Raw genomic sequence first — 19285 nt, forward strand, 5'->3', positions numbered from 1 at the left:
ATGTAATGTTAAAATGAGATTAGCCTACTGGTGCACATCTCTGTAAGATTATTAGGAACAGCGCTTACAGTCTCAAGCTATTCCAAGGTCCCCTTTGCTGATGGAAAGAATCCCACATACAGTGGAGGAACATGAGCATTTGAAGATGTGTTTGGGCATTCTTAGTCTAGGTGATATGTATGAAAAACATTTATTCTCTAAAGCCGGTTGCACACTTTTCAGTTATTGCCACAAGTTTGCCAATTGTATAAATGTAAAGTGGGTATGATAAAGAATCACCCCCATTTAAAAGATTCACATGTTGCTTTGCAGCCTGAAATGAAGAGGGACACAGGTTTTGTTTGTATTTACAAGTTAAAGATATAACACTAATATATATATATCACATCTAGACTTTGAAATATTTAATTTTTCTATGCCCACTATACTTTAATAGAGTTTATATGATATAAAAAGTCATAATTACAAGATAAGTCAAACTTATGACAAAAAAAAAAAAAAAAAAAAAAAAAAAAAATTAGAAATCATGACAAAAATTTGAAGTTGAGATACTTCATAATTATGACAGTATTCGTTGAAGACTGTTATTTCATATTCTAACTTTTTATCTTTTTGACTCTTCACTTTGACTCTTTTTATGGCAGAAATTAGATTTCATCTTTTTTTTTTCTTTGTATTACTAATTATTTTAAAATAAATAAGAACTATTTTATATGTTATTACATATTGTTTAGTATTTCTTTGCCAAAGAACGTATTAAAAAAAAAAAAAAGCAAAGCAGCATCAACTGTTACAAAATCAATGTTTTTTCAAGCAGTGCACAGTCTGGCAGGCTGATTTAAAACTTGCAAACACAGCAGTCAAGTCACCTTTATTTATATAGTGCTTTTAAAAATAAAGCTTGTCTCAAAGCAACTTTACAGTATCATATAGGAAAATAGTGTGTCAATGCAAAGGGAATGATAGAAAACATTACATTTTCAGTTAAAGTCAGTTCTTCATTAAAGTAAGTGATGTCGTAGTCCTTAATTCAGTTTAAATTGAATAAATCTTAATGATACAAAATCTTCTAAAAAGTTATTTTATAGGCCTACTAAATATCATCACTTTTGGAACTCCTCTTGTCCAATCGAATTAGAATATTGTAACTGTTTAAGAACACTATAATGATGGTAAATATGATGACAGTAATGACTGTGATTTGACAGAGAGAGTGTCTACCTCTCACTTCAACCTCATAATTACAAGCACATCACTCTGTAAAGTCTTGGATGAAAAGAGAAATGGATGGATGAGTATAGACAGAATGATGAGGTGAAGAGAAAGCTTGCTTTGATGAAGGTTGGAGGGAGGTCTATCCTGAGGGGCAATGCTGTAATACCCCACCATCATCCCCCGCTCCCCACATCAGCCTTTCCTCTCCATCACTGTCGGCCGGAGGGGGCAGCCCAGCTGACTGCAGAGGGGAAACGATGCATGTCGTGTGGGCGAGGGCAAGGGGAGTCACCCCCATGGCACTTCTGTAGTTCTTTTCATATCAATCACTCCACAGGCATAGAGCTAAAGACAGACTCGCTGCCTGCCATCATCCACTCAGGACTGGAGCATTAAAAAATAACTCCTACCATCCACCTCCCCAAACAACATCCTCCTCTGATCTCTTTCTTACAAACATGCTCATTCCATCTCAATCTTGACCCTCTGTTGGCTGTCATTCTGTGGCTTCTGCCAGACCCCTGCAAATCAAGTTCCATTAGCCTCAACCTGACAGTGGGAGTCTCTGGCAAAGCAAAGTGTGAGTAATGTGATTTGTCTCTCTGTTGTTTTGCATTGGGAAATAGACTGTGAATGTGTTTACAGACATGAGGATGAAAGGCAGAGTGTTTTGAGTGGTGGGCTTCAGAAGGGAACTTTATTTAAAATCAGGGTTACAAGATTAAAAAAAAAAAAAAAAAAAAAAGACTCCTAAAATGAAACATTTCATAGATGTCAAATACAGAAACACTTTGGTTGTTAAATGCACGCAAAGAAGATAAAGTTCCAGAAGTCTTTAATAATCCATAATGAAGAGAATTCAAACAAGGAATGCAACTAAACTCAACCAAAACCCTGACGAGACTGAACTAAAACAGATCCAGTATGGTTAGTGACGACCATCTGAACAGAACTAAGAAGTCATAGGTGCGTCTCAATCAGCTTCCTAGTTCAGTAGTCAGGGCTCTGATCAGGGAGTCGGACATTTTAAGGTCTGTCTCAATAGCGAAATCCTCCCAGTGCACTGGAACGTTCGCTCCCTGAAGAATCCCACAATGCAGATTGTCATTTTAGGGTCAGATCCCATTCGTCATGTAAGATTTCAGAAGGGTGCTCGTGAGTGCCCCCTTTGCAGTCGCAATGTGCCCTCGATATACAGCAAACTTCAACCCAACAGTCAAAATTGCATTACATCACGAAACTGTGGTTGCTACATAATGAAAAAGCATGTGACAAAAGGCACAAAAACTTCATATTGGCATATTTAGTTTTTGCGCATTTTCTAACACTTTAGCTGTGGTCCAGAGCCATAAAACGCATGGCAGAACGACCGGGAAATGATAGAACGATATGAGAAAAACATGAATCCATCAAGAGAAGAGAGAGACGGGCAACATAGATAAAAAGAGCATTTATTGTTCCACCACACAATGCGTTGTTTGTTTTATCTCTCCACAGTCACTTGTATTTTCTTGTCCTTCTCCCAAGGGTTTATATTTTGCCGCTTGGAAAAATTAATCAGGCTACCAGTTGTTTGCCGACATGCTCAGACTTGCCACTCTAAACCGCAGGTTCATTAATAGGAAACAATTAGTAACCAAGCTTGCACTCAGTACAACATAAGGGAGGTTGGTAAAATTACAGCATGCTTCAGCATATTTTATGCTTAAATGGATATATTCCTTTCACCTCTCTGATAACTGGAATGTCCCCAGCCATTATTACATTGTATTTATGTATTTATTTTTTGAAGAATGACTTTCCGAATTACTTCTTGTAAAAATAATCCAAATTGTATATTTGATTGCTGTCAAGAATGGGCTAAATTGCCTTCTGGAGACACAGTATTGCACATCCCGGGGTTATTCAGTAATGTAAGGATTTTACCATAAAGCCAATTCAGAGGCAACCACAATCACAGCATTTCTCATTTGGACCAAGAATCCACAGGTGACTATTAGACTATTTCTCTCTTTTCCTTTTAAATGAATAATTCTGCCATCTTTATTTCCTCTTAAAAGGAGTGCAATGTGACCCTGACCCATATCAAATAAAAGTCTTACCTAGACTTATTAGCGACACAAACCTGGATATATTTTTTTCCTTTTCCATCCCTTCCTCCACTCTCTTTATCTGTTTTCCACCTGTGATCACACAGTCTTATCTTCAGTGATGTGCTGCTTGACCTTCCATTCAGAGCCAGTTGTGAGGAGGTGCTTCGTCGGAGGAGAGGACAGTGGAATGGATATTCATTAGTTATGAAACAGCCATCCACATTCGCATGATGACCTCCAAGGATGTCGGATAAAAGACAGCCAACAATGAGGGAATGTGATTTAAAGCTTGCACTCCTCCTTTTATGGGCTGACCTTCCCCTACAACCCTGGCCTAGCTTTTATACTCATCTACCTATATTCAGACATCATCTGACATAATGGACTCAAACAAGTCCAATTAGAAACTAGAACTGTAATGGTGACTGCACATATAGATTAAATTAGTTCACATACTGTGATAACTGATGTTCCATTATCATGTATTATTGTAATGTGATATCATTAGTGTTGTGAAGGCCGGGGTCAAGCCTTGCAGTGATAAATACACCAGCTATTCAATTTAGAAGTCAAATAATCCCCAAGTCCACCACTTGACGGCCCATCAATCATTCTAAACACACAAGCACTCAGTGAAAGCTGCGGAAAGTGACAACAGATTTGCACAAGAGATTAGACCTGTTTTTAATTAGGTCCTATTGTACGTGCGATCTGCAAGCTCAGTATCTTACAAATATAAGCTGCTGACAATTAATTAAAATGTCCGTATAACTTGTGCTGACTGGTGGGGGGGATATTTGGCTAAGTGAAATAATGAAGAAGGGATATAGCTGTGCAGTAGTGTGACAGTAACAATATGCAGATTGCCAGGACATTTTTGGCAGCAGCTGAGATCTGGGATTTATTACAGAATTGCGAGAAGGACAATGGGAAAAGCCCTCTCATCAGGCCAGCAAAATGGGCATTGAGCAATTAATTAATTATTTTTTTAATTGGGTGAAAGAAAAATCATTTGTTATATACCGGTTTTCTATTTTGGTCTGATGCATAAGTCATAATTCAGGTGTACTAGGTGTTTGCAGTAAGGTTTTTGGAGGCAAATCTGCATTATGAGCTGTTGCAATTTCAAATGAGTAATTAGAGTCAGTTTATATGAGCCAATTAAATGCAATTAGTAATTTTCCACCATGTCAAGAGGGTTAAACTATATAAATGGTCAAACTGCAGACTGCCAGACTACAAATTCATCACTGTAAAAAAAAATATGCCTCTCCAACATAAAAATTTCTAGTGACCCGTTGCACCTAAAATTTTTAGTTGGCCCAATTTAAGTTGCGGAAACCAACTTTTTTGTGTTGTGCTGACTACCCCTGCATGTAGACTGAACTTGAAATAGAATGTTGTATCAATTAAATATTTTCTGTTGACTAAACATAGCTTGTTGGGCCAACAAGCAGACTCAAATTGAAATAAAATGTTGTATTAAATATTTATTCTTGGTCAAAATAGTCTATTTTTCATTATTTCAAATAAATTACACACTAGGCTTTGATAAAAAAAACATTTTATTTATTTATTTAAATACATATGAATTTGCCTGTTAGGCTCAAGTAAAATATTACACAAGTATTCAACCAGTGCCGAAACAAACATCATGAGGGAATTTGTGAAGTCTCCCAGATTGTCCATGACAACTTCCTCCTCCAGTACTACAGCCACATTGACCACTGTGGGATAAGGTCCTGAGTTGGTAGAACTGTCAGTCACTTCATTTTCATGGCCTTTGTGTGTGGCCCCAGTGCCTCAGTATCCTGTGAAACACAATAAATGTCTTTTAGTGTCAGACTGAAAGCATAATGTCTTATGCAATCACTACTGCATCACAAACATTAATACCATAATAAAGATATTCAAATTAATTACCTTAATAGTCTTTGAAATTGAAGCTGGCTCTCTCAAGTACAGTGGAAGACCACGAAGAACAGAAGACCTTCTATAAGTAGTTAGATCTGTGGTCTGCCAAAAAGACCATCAATAAGACATTATTAAGTCGCATAATTAACAAAGGGGTTACACATATACTCTACCAACAGTTTAGGATCACCTACTCTTTTCACCATTGGGCGTCATTTCAACCAACTTCATGAAATAGTTTCCTGAAATACAATCAAGATTACAATCTGAGAGGGATAATCAGCTAACAAGTGCAGCAAGTCTACAGATCCCTTAAAGAGATACTCCACCAAAAAATGAAAGTTCTGTCATCATATACTCGCCCTCATGTTGTTTCAAACCTGTATGAATTTCTTTCTTCTGCTGAAGAGAAAGGAAGATATTTAGAAGAATGTCAGTGGGGTATCCCTTTAAGACTGTTTGAATAACATTACCAGAGTCTACTTAGGTTAGATACTGAGAGTGGTTTTCTAACAGTCCTAAAATAGGTCTCAAACATGCTGTGCGCACGATGGCTGTTTTTTGTTCGGTCATATTGACCAAAAGCATGTCAGGTGACTTTCATGAGGCTGATCAAGATTAACCAATGGTGAAATGAGTCAATTCTGCCCAGTATGTAGGTGCTGGTCAAACGGAGCTATATGATAGGAGAAAAACAGCTTAATACTACACCAAAATATTTCTCTCTAATGCATACATGTTGATCTCAAGGTCTTAATCGGGGAAGTTGACTGCTTTGCCCATTTTGTTATCCATACCAATTGAAACAATAAAATAGCACCATAATCAAAATCTCACCGAGGTTCCATGTACACTCCATGTAAATAAGATAACGTAAACAATACGTGTGGCATCCCACATACAAAAAATAAGCCATCATCTCTGAACGCCATTTATGGCATACATTATATTATGTATTTGCGGGATTTGTACATGTATTGTAGATCATCAAAATCAAGTATACATTGAACCTTTTTGACAAATTCTGATCATATAATATAATTATATTTTTTACATAATGAGCAATGGATAAATGTCACAAGACAATTATCAACTCAACTGCCAGAGACCTTGAAATTAAAATGTTGAGTTTTGCAGTTAAGTTTTTGTGGAGCAGTGAGCTGTTGGCAGTTTGTTCTCTTAAACAGGTATCAGTAAATTATGTTACACTGTTTAACACTGTTATATTTTATACAAAGAAATGATTAATATACCTGGGCATCCAGTTGTTCCAGAAGTTCATCCAAGTTGTTCCACCTTCCCAGTCTTGCTTTTGGCTCTGTACATCTTTAGCAACCCCTGGGTGTGATTGTCCAGCGATGTCAGGAATGCTGACTTCAGGTCAATACGGTAGATGCGGAAGAATTCAGCACAAACCCGTGGGTAATGAAAGATTCAGAAGCAAACAATTAAAAGCAAAGCAAATTATTTCTTAGCCTAAATTATCAGTCACTCTGTGATAGCAAAAGCACAAGTTGTCAAGACTAGCTGTCTGTTACAGTCAATTATCATATATATCATAAGCCAAAATGCAAATGGAATTTGAAAATATTGACCATTAAAAATATTAAACGGAAACATGTAACCGTTTGGAAAACTGATAACGTTAAACCGCTTACAAATCTGATAACATTAGCAGCTATTAATTTTCGTGTTAGCACAACTCTTTATTTATTTTTATCAGACTGAAATGTTATTTCACTCTTGCAAATTGAGGCTTTGTGCAAAGTACTAGCTGCTAACACGAAGGCACATGTGCTTTGAATGCCACTAACAGTTAGAACTAACGTTAGCCTAAATTATCAGTCACTCTGTGATAGCAATAGCACAAGTTGTCAAGACTAGCTGTCTGTTACAGTCAATTATCATATATATCATAAGCCAAAATGTAAATGGAATTTGAAAATATTGACCATTAAATATATTAAACGGGAACATGTCATGCCTAATAACCGTTAGGGTCGACTTTAAATCACATGCCAGTTGGAAAGGAATGCTAAGCTTTATGAGTTAAACGTTATTTTCCAGCACTGCTAATCACTGTAGGTACTCACAATAAAGCCATTTCAAACTTTGTTGATAGACAATCGATATATTATTAACCTAAATTTGCTCATTAACTCGCAGCACAAAGTACTCACCAATGCAATGTCGTGACTCCAGCCTGCTGCAGCGCTGCCTGGTAGAACTCCTTTGCGCATGCTCAGACGATTGACGCTGTTCTCTCTTGCTCGGCCAACATAATATTTTTTGTGCAACGTTAAAAGTTATCTCAACATAATTATTTATTTTCTCTTGATGAACATTTTGTAGTACAATCATGGAAATCATGCAATCATTGACCAAACATATTTTTCTTTTTTGACACAACCATTATGTTGAGCCAACATGTATTTCCTCATTTGTACAACTTTTTGCATCAGTAATTTTTTACAGTGATATAGCCTAGGCACATTGGCCATTTTTATTAATTAATATTTATTCACCAAAAAATGAGGGTTTGACTCACATCACTGGCCATCAAACATTGTTATTGGAAGTTTAGTTGTCTCTGTGCAGTTTAATTATCATTTCCATGATGAGGCCTGTTCTGCCAAACTTTAATAAAATGTGACTGATTGATTGGGGTTCAGTGCAAAACACAGCTAATTAAGGTTGGATGGAGGAGTATGTAATTAGGAGTGTAGCAGTGCATCCTCCAGTGAAGATGCGGGAGATGCATACATTCCCTTGATGTGCTTCCTGAGAGAGTTATCTCCAAGTCAGTCCGTCCTACTATCAAGTGACTGATGTTTTTATTTATGAAAAAGCTTACGGTTAAGCACTGTTTGTGCTCACTATCTTAATTGCTATGGAAATTAATGTAAAATGGCACTAGAGTCCATCAATTGGAGAGTAAAGTTTAAGGAGGATTGCAGAGAATGGACTGATCATTAAAAAACATTGTGGCAAATATAACTCTTGCTGTATGCTATGCTCCGGAACAGGACTTCTCAATCATGCTCCTGGAAATCTACCATTCTGCAGAGTTCAGTTCCATATCTGCTCTGGCACCTGCCTGTAATTTTCAAGTGAACTATAAGACCTTGATTAGTCAGTTCAGGTGTGTTAGATTAGAGTTGAAACTAAAGTGAAGTCAAATTGTACGGCAACTTTTTGTGAATTTATATAATTATAGAATTTATAAATAATTAGATAAATATAATTGTTTGCAACTTCCAAGACTTATTTAGCAGCATCTAGCGAGCAGGTTTTAGGTTTCAAATTGAAAACGTGATGAAGCGACAAAGGATGCTTTCTCTTCCACCTGCAGCATTTTACATAGTGCGTCTTGCCAGGTGGCCCTGTCCACACCGGGAACTTATTGGACTAAAGTTGCCATTCTCATATATACAGTATATTAATGATCAAATATGGACTAGTGGTTACAGGTTATGTAAATTTAGAATTGCATTACAAACAGATCCCTGAAGTGAAGGGGACAGGTAGTCTATGAGTTCTTAAATTTACAGTCTGTAGTGAATTGCGAAAACGCAAACAAAGAGAACAGATAGGCCTAGATTGGCATTGTTTTGTTTTTATGTTGTGTTTATGTTTTTTTTTTTTTTTTTTTTTTTTTTGATTGCTTTGTTTCACATAGTTAAGGCTGGGGCAGGTTGCAGCCATTACTCAGTAACAAATACTGCTAAGTTCTGACTTTTCACAAATTCACGAATACTTATTTTTGGTTCCCAACATCTGTTTGTGAACTTATTATTATTGAAATTATTATTATTAGGCTGTTGTTGTTCTGTCCTCCTATAACAGAAATGCCAGGGCAGGATTGTAAAATATTGTGTAATATTACAATATTTCTTTGCAAAAAAAACACAAAAACAAAAAAAAAAACAATGGTTTTAATTTTGTACAAAAATCTTAAGGACAAAGTTAGCTTTAGATTTCGCATTTTTAATGTTTTAAATTTGGCTGAAATGACTTTAAGGCTGGTTAATTACTAGTTCCGACTGTTCCACTATCGGGACATGTCACAGAAGGGCGATATGTGTTCAATGAACTGATCTATCATCTTTTTTCCCTTGCTAGTAATGGCAGAAATGTTAGGCCTATGTGGTTTTATTTCTGTACAGAAAGTCTATGGCAGAATATTACATTTTTATTCATTTTAAATTTGTGTAGTCATAAAAAAAAATCTGATTTTTCAGAACTTTTTCCCTCCTTAACTTCAGCCAGAGAAACTTTTCTGTGTGGCATCTGCACCAACATTCGTGCAAGTGTCGACCACTTACCGACACCTGTCTGTGCCATATGGGGGACATTTTGAAACTGTGCTTTTTTTCCCTCAAATGTGCAGGTGAGCAATTTGCTGTCAGCAGATTCTATTACATTGGACAGGCTGCCTGCAAAGTGAGGGAGGGGCCGTGGGGTAGGGCAGCGGAAAGCAAGTCTCTCTCTTTCTCACTTGATATTTGCCAGAGCGTGGCTGCACCTGTTCAAGGCTGGTGAATAATCATACGCAGAGGAGGATTTGACGGCCGACATGCGGCAGCATATTGCCTGGAGATCGCAACGTATATCAGTTTGCAGCTCCGGGTGATCAGGGACAGAGAAACAGGCTGACATAATAACTCCATTTGTGAAATGGCCTTGCTATTAGCTAAATGAGTGTCATATTAGCCACACTGCCAGTAGAATGTACCAAATCACATTCACTGTATTGCTTTCAATTGGCACTGTTCTTGCATTTGGTCCACCCTTACGAACTGGCACAAAGATGGTCTCTTAGAGTTCCATCTCGTCTCGGATGTAAGGGAGATATGACTCTCTCTAATTTTGCGGTTTGACTAAAGCTGGCATGGTGACAGACTTAATGCGCTTTGCAGGGTCCAAAGCGTCTCAGGTTTGGAGCTCTGGGGGCAATGAAACCAGACTCTGTGGTTTTCATGTGTGGGCTGAAAATGACTGCAGAGTTTCGGGAGAGAAAGAAAGGGAGATAAACTTTGATTTCAAGAGATGATGATTGTTTTTGTGTTGTCGTTTTTTTTTTAGATTATAATTTTGAATGTGTGTCATGTACATTGTGCTAAAGATTATATGATATAGTATATATCATATAAATTAAACGTTTTCCCCTTTAATGTGGTCATAGATGTAGCATAGTCTTAAAAGTGAACTTTTTAGATGTTTAAAGGGGTCATATGACGTTGCTAAAAAGAACATTATTATTATTATTATTATTATTATTATTATTATTATTATTATTATTATTATTATTTTGTGTATTTGGTGTAATGCAATCTGTTTATGCTGTTTGAGGTAAAAAAAAAAAAAACATTTTCCACATACTGTACATTACTGTTGCTCCTGTATGACCTGCCTTTCTGAAAAGCGTAGATTTTTACAAAGCTCATCGGTCTGAAAATTGAGGTGTAATCTGATTGGCCAGCTATAGCTATCCAGTGCCTTGTGGTTGGCCGAATGCCTCAAGCGTTTGACGGAAATGTTATGACCATTACCATCTATGATGCTGTGTGTCCTGGCATGAGAAGACAAAACAATAAAACCTATTACAAACGAAACATTTGTTGCATCTATTGAGGATATTATTACTGATTATAATGACTTATGCTGTCTTTTTACGTAAACCATGACTGCATTTGTGATCAGAGAAAACAGTCCTCATTCTCCATAAAATGTGCTGCACACATCTGAATACTTGGGTTGAACAGTTCTGGAAAAGTGTTGCAAATACAACTTAACCACTGATTTCTAGTTGTGTCCTCTTTTGGAAGCCAACCAAAGTAGTTTGGCTTTCACAATGGAACGCACAGCTTCTCCACAACATGGTGGCAGCAACAACAGCTAGAATAAAAGTTGACTGTTGAATGAATCACCAGCGATTTTGAACACGGCATCCCAGAGAGGCATTTACATTTACTGGGAGCGGAGTGATTATTAAATGCTCAGAGCGCAGAGGGGAAATTGTTGTCGCTCCACTTCGCTCACATACTCTGATCTGAACACACATGCAGGAGATTACCTACTTATAACAGGAGTGGCTTTACTGACGAGATGCGAATGGAAATCGCATTCGATTTTTTTGCCCAGCCCTAGGGCAGCGTTATGCAAATCTACCCACATTGTGATGTAGTGTTTGAATGAGCAGTTTTAGGTAGGAGTGGTTGACTCTTAACTTTCATAAAGAATATGTCTTTGGATTTGGTACTTTAGTCTTTGCAAATTCTAAAGATCTTGTTTATGCACCAAGAGCTTGTAACACTCCAAAGAGAAAGGAAAACTTGAAATTGCATCATTTGACCCAATTAAGATATGGATTGGAACTTTTTTTGAAAATATAACCTCACAGAAGTATCATGAAGTTTCAGGATTATGAAATGAGTACAATTGTAACAGTCTTGTTATTTTCAGAATCATACATTTGGATTAAATAAACCTTGTTAATCACAGCTAGACTAAAGTTTGAATAGTCAGTCTTACCTGGGATCAAAGCTGACCTTACATTTCCTGTATGATGCATGAACTGTATATTGTGTGTATGTTTGTGTGTGTCTCTGACTATAATTGGACTGGCAAAAGTAACCTTTTAATTTCAAACAAAAAATAAGAGTTTATTTTCTATGATAACTGGATGCCCCCTTCACATGCAGGGTCACGTGACAATGAAGCATACTACTGTTTGAAATATTTATTATTGTCTAATGAGGAGCAGAAGCAGTTTTAGCAGTTCATAAAAGTTGTTCCGTGCTGTGGGTCTTGTGTTGACCCCTGTTGGTGAGTGAGTGAAATGCAGCATTATTCCATTCAATTGGAGACTGTGGAATGTAGCCTTTTCTCAATCCAAAATAAATATCGTGTTTAATGTAATTCATGTGTTATTTAAGGGAAATATTCCCACAGGATTGCGTGTTATTAAATGGCACAATTAAGTGCATGAAAAAATCTATATAGTTAAGTCTTAGTACATGAATGCACAGAGGAAAATACAAGGTCTGCCTTCCCTAGTCTGGAAAGTTATAGCAAGAGGCTAAGGCACTTATATAAGAGAGAGTAGAGAGGTGACTATTTCAATTGAATGATTTTTGATAGTAATAAATGTTATATATTTCTCCCTGTCTGAGCATCTACGTAATAAGCTGCTTCAAGAGTTTCAGACTTTCCTTTCGTATAACACTATGTCTTTGAGAGCGCTGGAAGTTCTGTTCTTCATCCTAGCCAAAGTCTGGGGCTGGAACCAGAGTTCCTCGGGGTTGAAATAAGCTCTGGAAACTTCAGAGAACAGGCTTTTATTGTCTCATATTGAGGAAGCAGAGAGAAGTAATATATCGCTTCCTCCCAGGATTCTGCTGAAGTGTGCCTCTCTCCTGTTTAATCTCACTGAACCTGGAAGCGAAGTGTGTGCATGTGTGTTTATGCCACATTTGTGTATGTGGCCTTTATTATCAACCTACTGATAGCCACAGAAGCCTATTTACAAAGTGAAATATATATTATACTTAATTAACAAATGAGTGTTCCGATGTGCATTTTAATCTGTTCAAGCTCAGACATATTTCAGATTTTGTTTATAAAATAATTATCATTAATAATAATGTCAGAATGCAAGTAATTTACAATCTCCATTACATTTATATGCTCAATACCAGTCGATAATAACCAGTTAAGTGACGCATTGAGTGAGTAAATGAGACTCAGCAGACAGACACTGTTGGAAAACAAACATTAGACATAAAAAGTGAATAAATTAGGTCTACTTCATCAATTAGCATCTTTTTTTATTTATTTATTTATTTATTTATTGGTGAAAAATGTTTAAAAATGTGACTTAAACTCTGTTGTATCACCTCCACGCAAAAGTGCATCTTTGGTTTTGAATATTATAGTATGTCAAAAGCCAAACTGTGATTTTTCACTTTTATGTGAAAGCATGATATGCTTTTTGAATGGCTTACTCTTGTCATATTTCCAGCCAATGTAGCAATTTGAAAGTGACGACACCAGCTCATGTCTTCTTATTTGAATATATGTGAAGAGGGCAGCCAGTCAAAGTCTAGTTTTTCAGTATTGCTTTCACATTGCTTTTTGTTGTACAAGAAGGGGAGACAGAGTCTCAAATTGACAACAGGAACAATTGCTGACTGAAGAACAGAGGGAAAGTAAATTGTATTTCAGGGAAGAAATTGACCTATTGACGGTTTCTTAGAAAGAACAGGGCCATGCAGTAACTGTTGAAAAGTTTTAGTAGACTAAACAAAAAGCAGTAAACAAAATTTCATAAATAGTTAAAATCATCCACCATCTGTTTTTGGTAACGATGACAGAACTGTAAAAACAAAATTAATCTGTGAACAAGGAAGAGACAATAATAATAATAATAATAATAATAATTATTATTATTATTATTATTATTATTATATTTATTATTTTCTTTTTATTGTATTTATTTTATTTTATAAAAAAAAAAGAAAAAAAAAAAGACCACTTCAGGTAACCAATGCGGATATGGTAACTAACAGAGAGCGAAGATGTTTGTGATACAGTGGGACCATATTTCCACATTGAGACTGCGAAAATTATTCATACACGCTTGATGGATCACTGACATACCCAGCGGGTGAAAAATGCATGTGTCTGACATCCTTAAACCATGATCAGGCTGTGTAAAATCAATATCAAGAGATCCTTCATGAAATATAGCATACATTGACAGCTTACTAAATATAACATGCTATAACTGATGTGTTTTGAAATATAGGTGTTTTTGGTGGTGATACTGAGTCCAAGGGTATAATTCACCTGTAGGTTGGCTATCAGTGTTACTATCATTGGCTACGATAGCACCCTGATGAGTGAACCTTACACGAGACAGGATTTTGATTAGAATTTCAATTCGAATTTTGATTTTCAAGAACATGTGAGCAGCCCTGAGAAAAACTGATGATGTATATTTGCATTTACTAGCAGTTGATGGATAGGTAAGTGTGGAAACAGCAAATAAGGATGCCTAAGATCATGAAAAGGAGAAATATTTTCAAATGTAGCAAGTGCCAGCCTCTTAGAAATGTCATTTGTATTCATGCTGGTTTTATATATCTTTCCAAAACTTTTAAAACATTTATCAAAAGTCCTTATTTAATGACAAGTTGTGTACCCATCAAGAAAAACATAACATGTTACTTTGAAAACATTCAAATAGCTTTTCCAACATTTCCCATAGTTTTTTTTTTTTTTATTATTATTAATATTATTATTATTATTATTATTATTTTTTTTTTTTATGACATCCATGATATATGAATTAATATATATCATGAATATCATCACATTGACATAGTCCATTTGACATGGTCTTTATCTTTTTCCATATATTTTCTTGTCGCATGGAAAGAAATGCTTCCTGTATGTTGGTTACACCACACTGACTTGTCCTTTTTGGAGTTATCACTGTATGAATGAATAGCCAAATAATGAGTAACCAGTCTAAAACAAAACTAACAAAAATGCATGCTCTAATTGTTCTTGACGACATTTTATTCAGAAATCCAAAACATTTTGATCAAAATTGAGATTCATTGTCTGTATAAACAGCATTTTCAGTGTGTTCTTGCATGAGTGTCACATCATTGACCCAAATACACATGATTAAAATACCTTCCATAGCAATGAAAGATGCTGTCAGAGAAAAGGGAACTGTATTTTTATGCATTTGTTTGTCTGTCTGTCTCTATATGGACAGTAGGGAATATGATGATTGTACTCTCTCCAGAGTTCAGAGCTGCAGATTCAGTTGGATAGCAAAATATTAGAGGTGGATCTGAGTCCTTGCTAAAAACAAATGAACACTTCTTTTAACATGGCTCCTCCTTTCAATCTGTCTCAGTCTCTGTCTCACACACACAATAAAACACAGGGCTTTGATTAAAGGGATGGGATTAGCATTAAACAGAATTTGAATTATATTCACAGTGCTGTAGGACACACTTGGTTTTGTGTTCATCATGACCCTGAGGATCTCTGTTTCTGTGGCAGTGACTGATAGGTGTGTTACACATAGCCTATTGCAATAAACTGACAACTGGTTTTACTAACAGTTTGTTTGATTTTACTGTTAAAGTAAGAGTTTTGTGTATATATCATTTCTAATAATATCATGCGTTTCAGATAAACACACAAGGTTTTTTAAAGGTGTGATTGCTGCATGTCTGGCTACCGTTAGGTGAAAGGTTAAGTGGTGCTTTGGTTTTACCTTTACCCTGCTCAGCAAGTGAATTTACAGCACTCTCTTTCACCCTCAATACCACGACTGAGGTGAGACCCTTGAGCAAAGCACAGAACCCCCAACTACTCCCCGGGCCCTGCAACTAAAATGTGTGTGTGTGTTCACTACTCACTGCTGTGTGTGTGCATTTGGATGGGTTAAATGCAGAGCACAAATTGAGTATGCAACTTATAAAATTATATTTGAGTTGCTGATACTGAGTGCAGTATCAGCAGTAGTGTTTTGAGTTGGACTCAAATTCAAGTTGACCCGATATAGAGCGATTCTTGTTTAAAAAACATCTTTATATGCTCACAAGCTGCTGTATCCATCGACTCAGTGCAACGTGATTCATGGCACATGCACAGAGTCCGGAGCTTCTATTAATGCTATGGTTTTCCATATGCAATATTTTGCAAATACTCAGTAGAACAGTCCACTAAACAAGTTCATTATCAGCACAATTATGCTGAGCATTGTTAAACAGGAAAACTATTTCCAACAGCAAACATAAATAAAGCAATAAATACAGGAAAATATGCAAGATGGCATCTTTTTCAGCTCGTAGACAAATTTCAAACAATAAGTGAGTGTTCATCAGAAAACAGGCAGAGGTGGAGCTTTGGCCAATCGCTATAAAGATTAAATGCACACTCATATGCAGTTTCTCTCCCTAAAGAGGAAGTGCTCATTGCGCTGTGCTGACTTTGAGTCTTTGCCCCTTAGTGTGCTCACGGTGAAGCATTGGATTTTTATGAAGTTTAAAAGTCTCTAAAAGCTGTGTTTTATATCCGAGGAGAGCATGTCTGTCGCTGATGTATGGTGCAAATCGACTGAGCTAATTGCTGCATTTTTGATGTGCGCTTCATTATTCATTGTAGCAAAATGGAGTTTTGAGACTTTAAAAAGTTGGAGCGTAAGTGTGTATGCATTATTACTGTTAAATACATTCAATTCATGTGTATACACTGTGCCTTTGTGTATGTGTGATGTGTGTGTGCATGTGTTTGTATGCATTTGTTTCTAGGAGACTAACTTGCAGTCTTCAAACCTTTTGCCCCGCAGGCATTGCCTGCAGCGTTAGCTCCCAGAAGCTCCATGTCTTTTTTCTACTATCTCTCTGTTTCATAGTTCTGATAAGGAATTTGTTTATGTGTGGACGTCTCTGGATCCGTCCAAAGCAGCTATAGATATGATTATTAAAGCATAAGTTTGCAGAATTCAATTAGTTTTGTATTGTTACTGGATCAGTAGTATAATATATAATATATATATATATATATATATATATATATATATACATACATATATATATATATATATATATATATATATATATATATATATATATATATATATATATATACATCACAAAAAAAAAAATATATATATATATATATTTTTTTTTTTTTTTTCTTGTGATATGTTAGTCTGCAATATTGAGAGACAAGAGGCTCGTTACCCAAACTTTACTAGTGCACAACACCCTGAAATATAGAAGAATATTTATTTATCTAGTTAGTGTGCACCTGTGCTATTCTCTCTTTTTTTTTATTGCACTCAGCTTAATATTTATTTTTCTAATACAATCATATTTACACACACATATGAACCTGAATCATCCGCATTATCATTTTGCTAAATATCACAATTGATTATACATTTCAAGAGTCCCAAACAAAAGTGTAAACTCATGAAATGGTGTTAATTTTAAGATTGCAATGGCGTGTGTCATTGTGGCTGGGTTCATTACAGATGTCACTGCCCCTGTCCTCAGAGCTGTAGCACTCGGGCTTAAAGCATGAATGATTCACATTTTCTTGCATAACCAGGGACTTTGTGCCAGGCACACGTGGGATACACTTTCCCTTCAGAGCTACTTCATAGGAGAGAGCTACGGAACTAAAGGAAGCACGTTCACAGTCTTTTGCATTATACCAGTAGCATTGTCCTTTGATGTATCAGTTGTCGCGTGAATTGTAAAACTATGTTTCCAAAGGGTATCCAGCCATATTTATTTATTTATTTATTTTTTTAATCTGATTACTGATTTCGCTACACAAATACTAGACATATAGAGAAGAAGTCAAGTACTCAGTTGTTTTTCCAACAACCCTTATGATGAACAGCATTCGCAAAACACACCATGGTGTTTTTGAACATGCAGTGATCACACAGCTAGAATTTCAAACTTATCTTTGTACTGGTGTGTGATGAAATGAGGCAAACCCCTCTGTTTTTTATTTATTTATTTATTGGTATTTAATTCCTGCATTTAAAAAAAAATACAAAATAAATGAGGGGAAAACATTTATATTTTACTATTAACAAGAACATGATACTTAAAAAAAAAAAAAAAAAAAAAAAAAAACATGACATAAAACCATGTCACATCCAAATCTTTAACCAAAGTTTTTAAAAATACTATTAAAAGTATTTTTTACATTGCTAACATAGGTTGTACAGACCCTGTCTTCCTAATTAATTAGAATTCAGTCTAATACAGTAGTTTGTGTTTTATTTTTTTTCTGTTGATTATCTTTGTAAGTTGTAAAAAAAAAGGCAACACCAATTCTTAGTCTCTTGTTTGTGATTTCATGTCAGAACCACATAAACTCTGTGCTCTGTTCTTTGCTCTGAGCTTGCAAATTAATATGAATAAAAATAAAGGGATTAAAGTATTTTTTGTCACAAGCCAAATACAATTTTGAAAGCCCTCTGGTCAATGTAACATTCATGCAAGATCATTTATGTTCATTAGTTGAACAGTTGCATGCTTAATAATAAATGCATAGTTTTCTCCAACACTGAAAGGCATTGCTGCATATAAATGTTGTTTGTCAATAACGCTAACGAAATCTGACAAGGCTCTGGTAGCTTGCTAAGGAGGGAGTCTGTAAGAAGTTTGTGCACTCAAATGGAAGTCGGTTATCTTGTTGCAGTGTTGGTCGGGATTCTGATATTGTCACAATATTGCACTCCAGTGAGCACTTTGTGTGTGTATGATGGGGGTCTTCTTTCTTAGAAGACTACGGGGCCGATAATTTAACACTGGAGGTTATTGCATCTGAGCTTCCTGGATCTGGGCTGATTCAGAAATGCCAAGAAGGGTGCATGACCTTTTCAGCCTCCATGCACTAATCCTCAGCACACATGAAGCACCTGCAGAAGAATGGCTCCTGTATCACATGCTCCGCTCTGGACTAAAAACGAGTCTATGTTTAGATGTGTAGTTTATTTGCACGGTATGTAACGACAGATAAAAGAGGAGGAAGCAATTGCAGGCGATCAGATGTAGTTTATTGAGAAAGAGAGTCCAGGATGTTGGCAATGGCAAGGAAGGTCTACGGTGGCGTGAGATGAGCTGGGTGGTGAAGTCGGCGGTGCAGGTGAAGGTGGTCAATGGTTGAAACCAGGAACAGACCGGAACACTGACACGAGGACGACAACACTTAATCCACTCCAGCACACGAACACGGAAGACGGTAATCCAACTAGGACACGAAGACATGAGTGAGGATCTGACAACAGAGAGAGAGCGAGGTGAGTATAAGTAGCTGAGGTGTGATGAAGATCAGCTGGAGCGAGACAATCAACACCCAGGTGATGACAATCAACTAAACGAGCACATGGAGACAACGTAAGTACAAAAACAATCACAAAACATGACACGGAGGAAACACTGGATTTCCTACCGTGACAGTACCCTCTCCCCTAGGACGTCACCTGACGTTCCCAGCCTGCTTTACCT

General features: G+C 36.4%; 1 long non-coding RNA gene across 2 annotated transcripts; it reads right to left on the reverse strand.

Moving 5' to 3' along the window:
• Positions 1 to 4855: 4855 nt before the first annotated feature.
• LOC128027661 (uncharacterized) lies at positions 4856 to 7691 on the reverse strand. Of its 2 annotated transcripts, XR_008186782.1 has the most exons (5): positions 7403 to 7691; positions 6476 to 6596; positions 5417 to 5464; positions 5232 to 5324; positions 4856 to 5119 (listed from the first exon to the last, which is right to left on the reverse strand). It is a non-coding gene; the product is annotated as an uncharacterized LOC128027661 (long non-coding RNA). The 2 variants fall into 2 exon arrangements; XR_008186783.1 differs by lacking the exon at positions 5417 to 5464.
• Between the last annotated feature and the right edge of the window lie 11594 nt (positions 7692 to 19285).

Source organism: Carassius gibelio, chromosome A14, assembly GCF_023724105.1.
Source record: "Carassius gibelio isolate Cgi1373 ecotype wild population from Czech Republic chromosome A14, carGib1.2-hapl.c, whole genome shotgun sequence".
NCBI classification, from domain to species: domain Eukaryota; kingdom Metazoa; phylum Chordata; class Actinopteri; order Cypriniformes; family Cyprinidae; genus Carassius; species Carassius gibelio.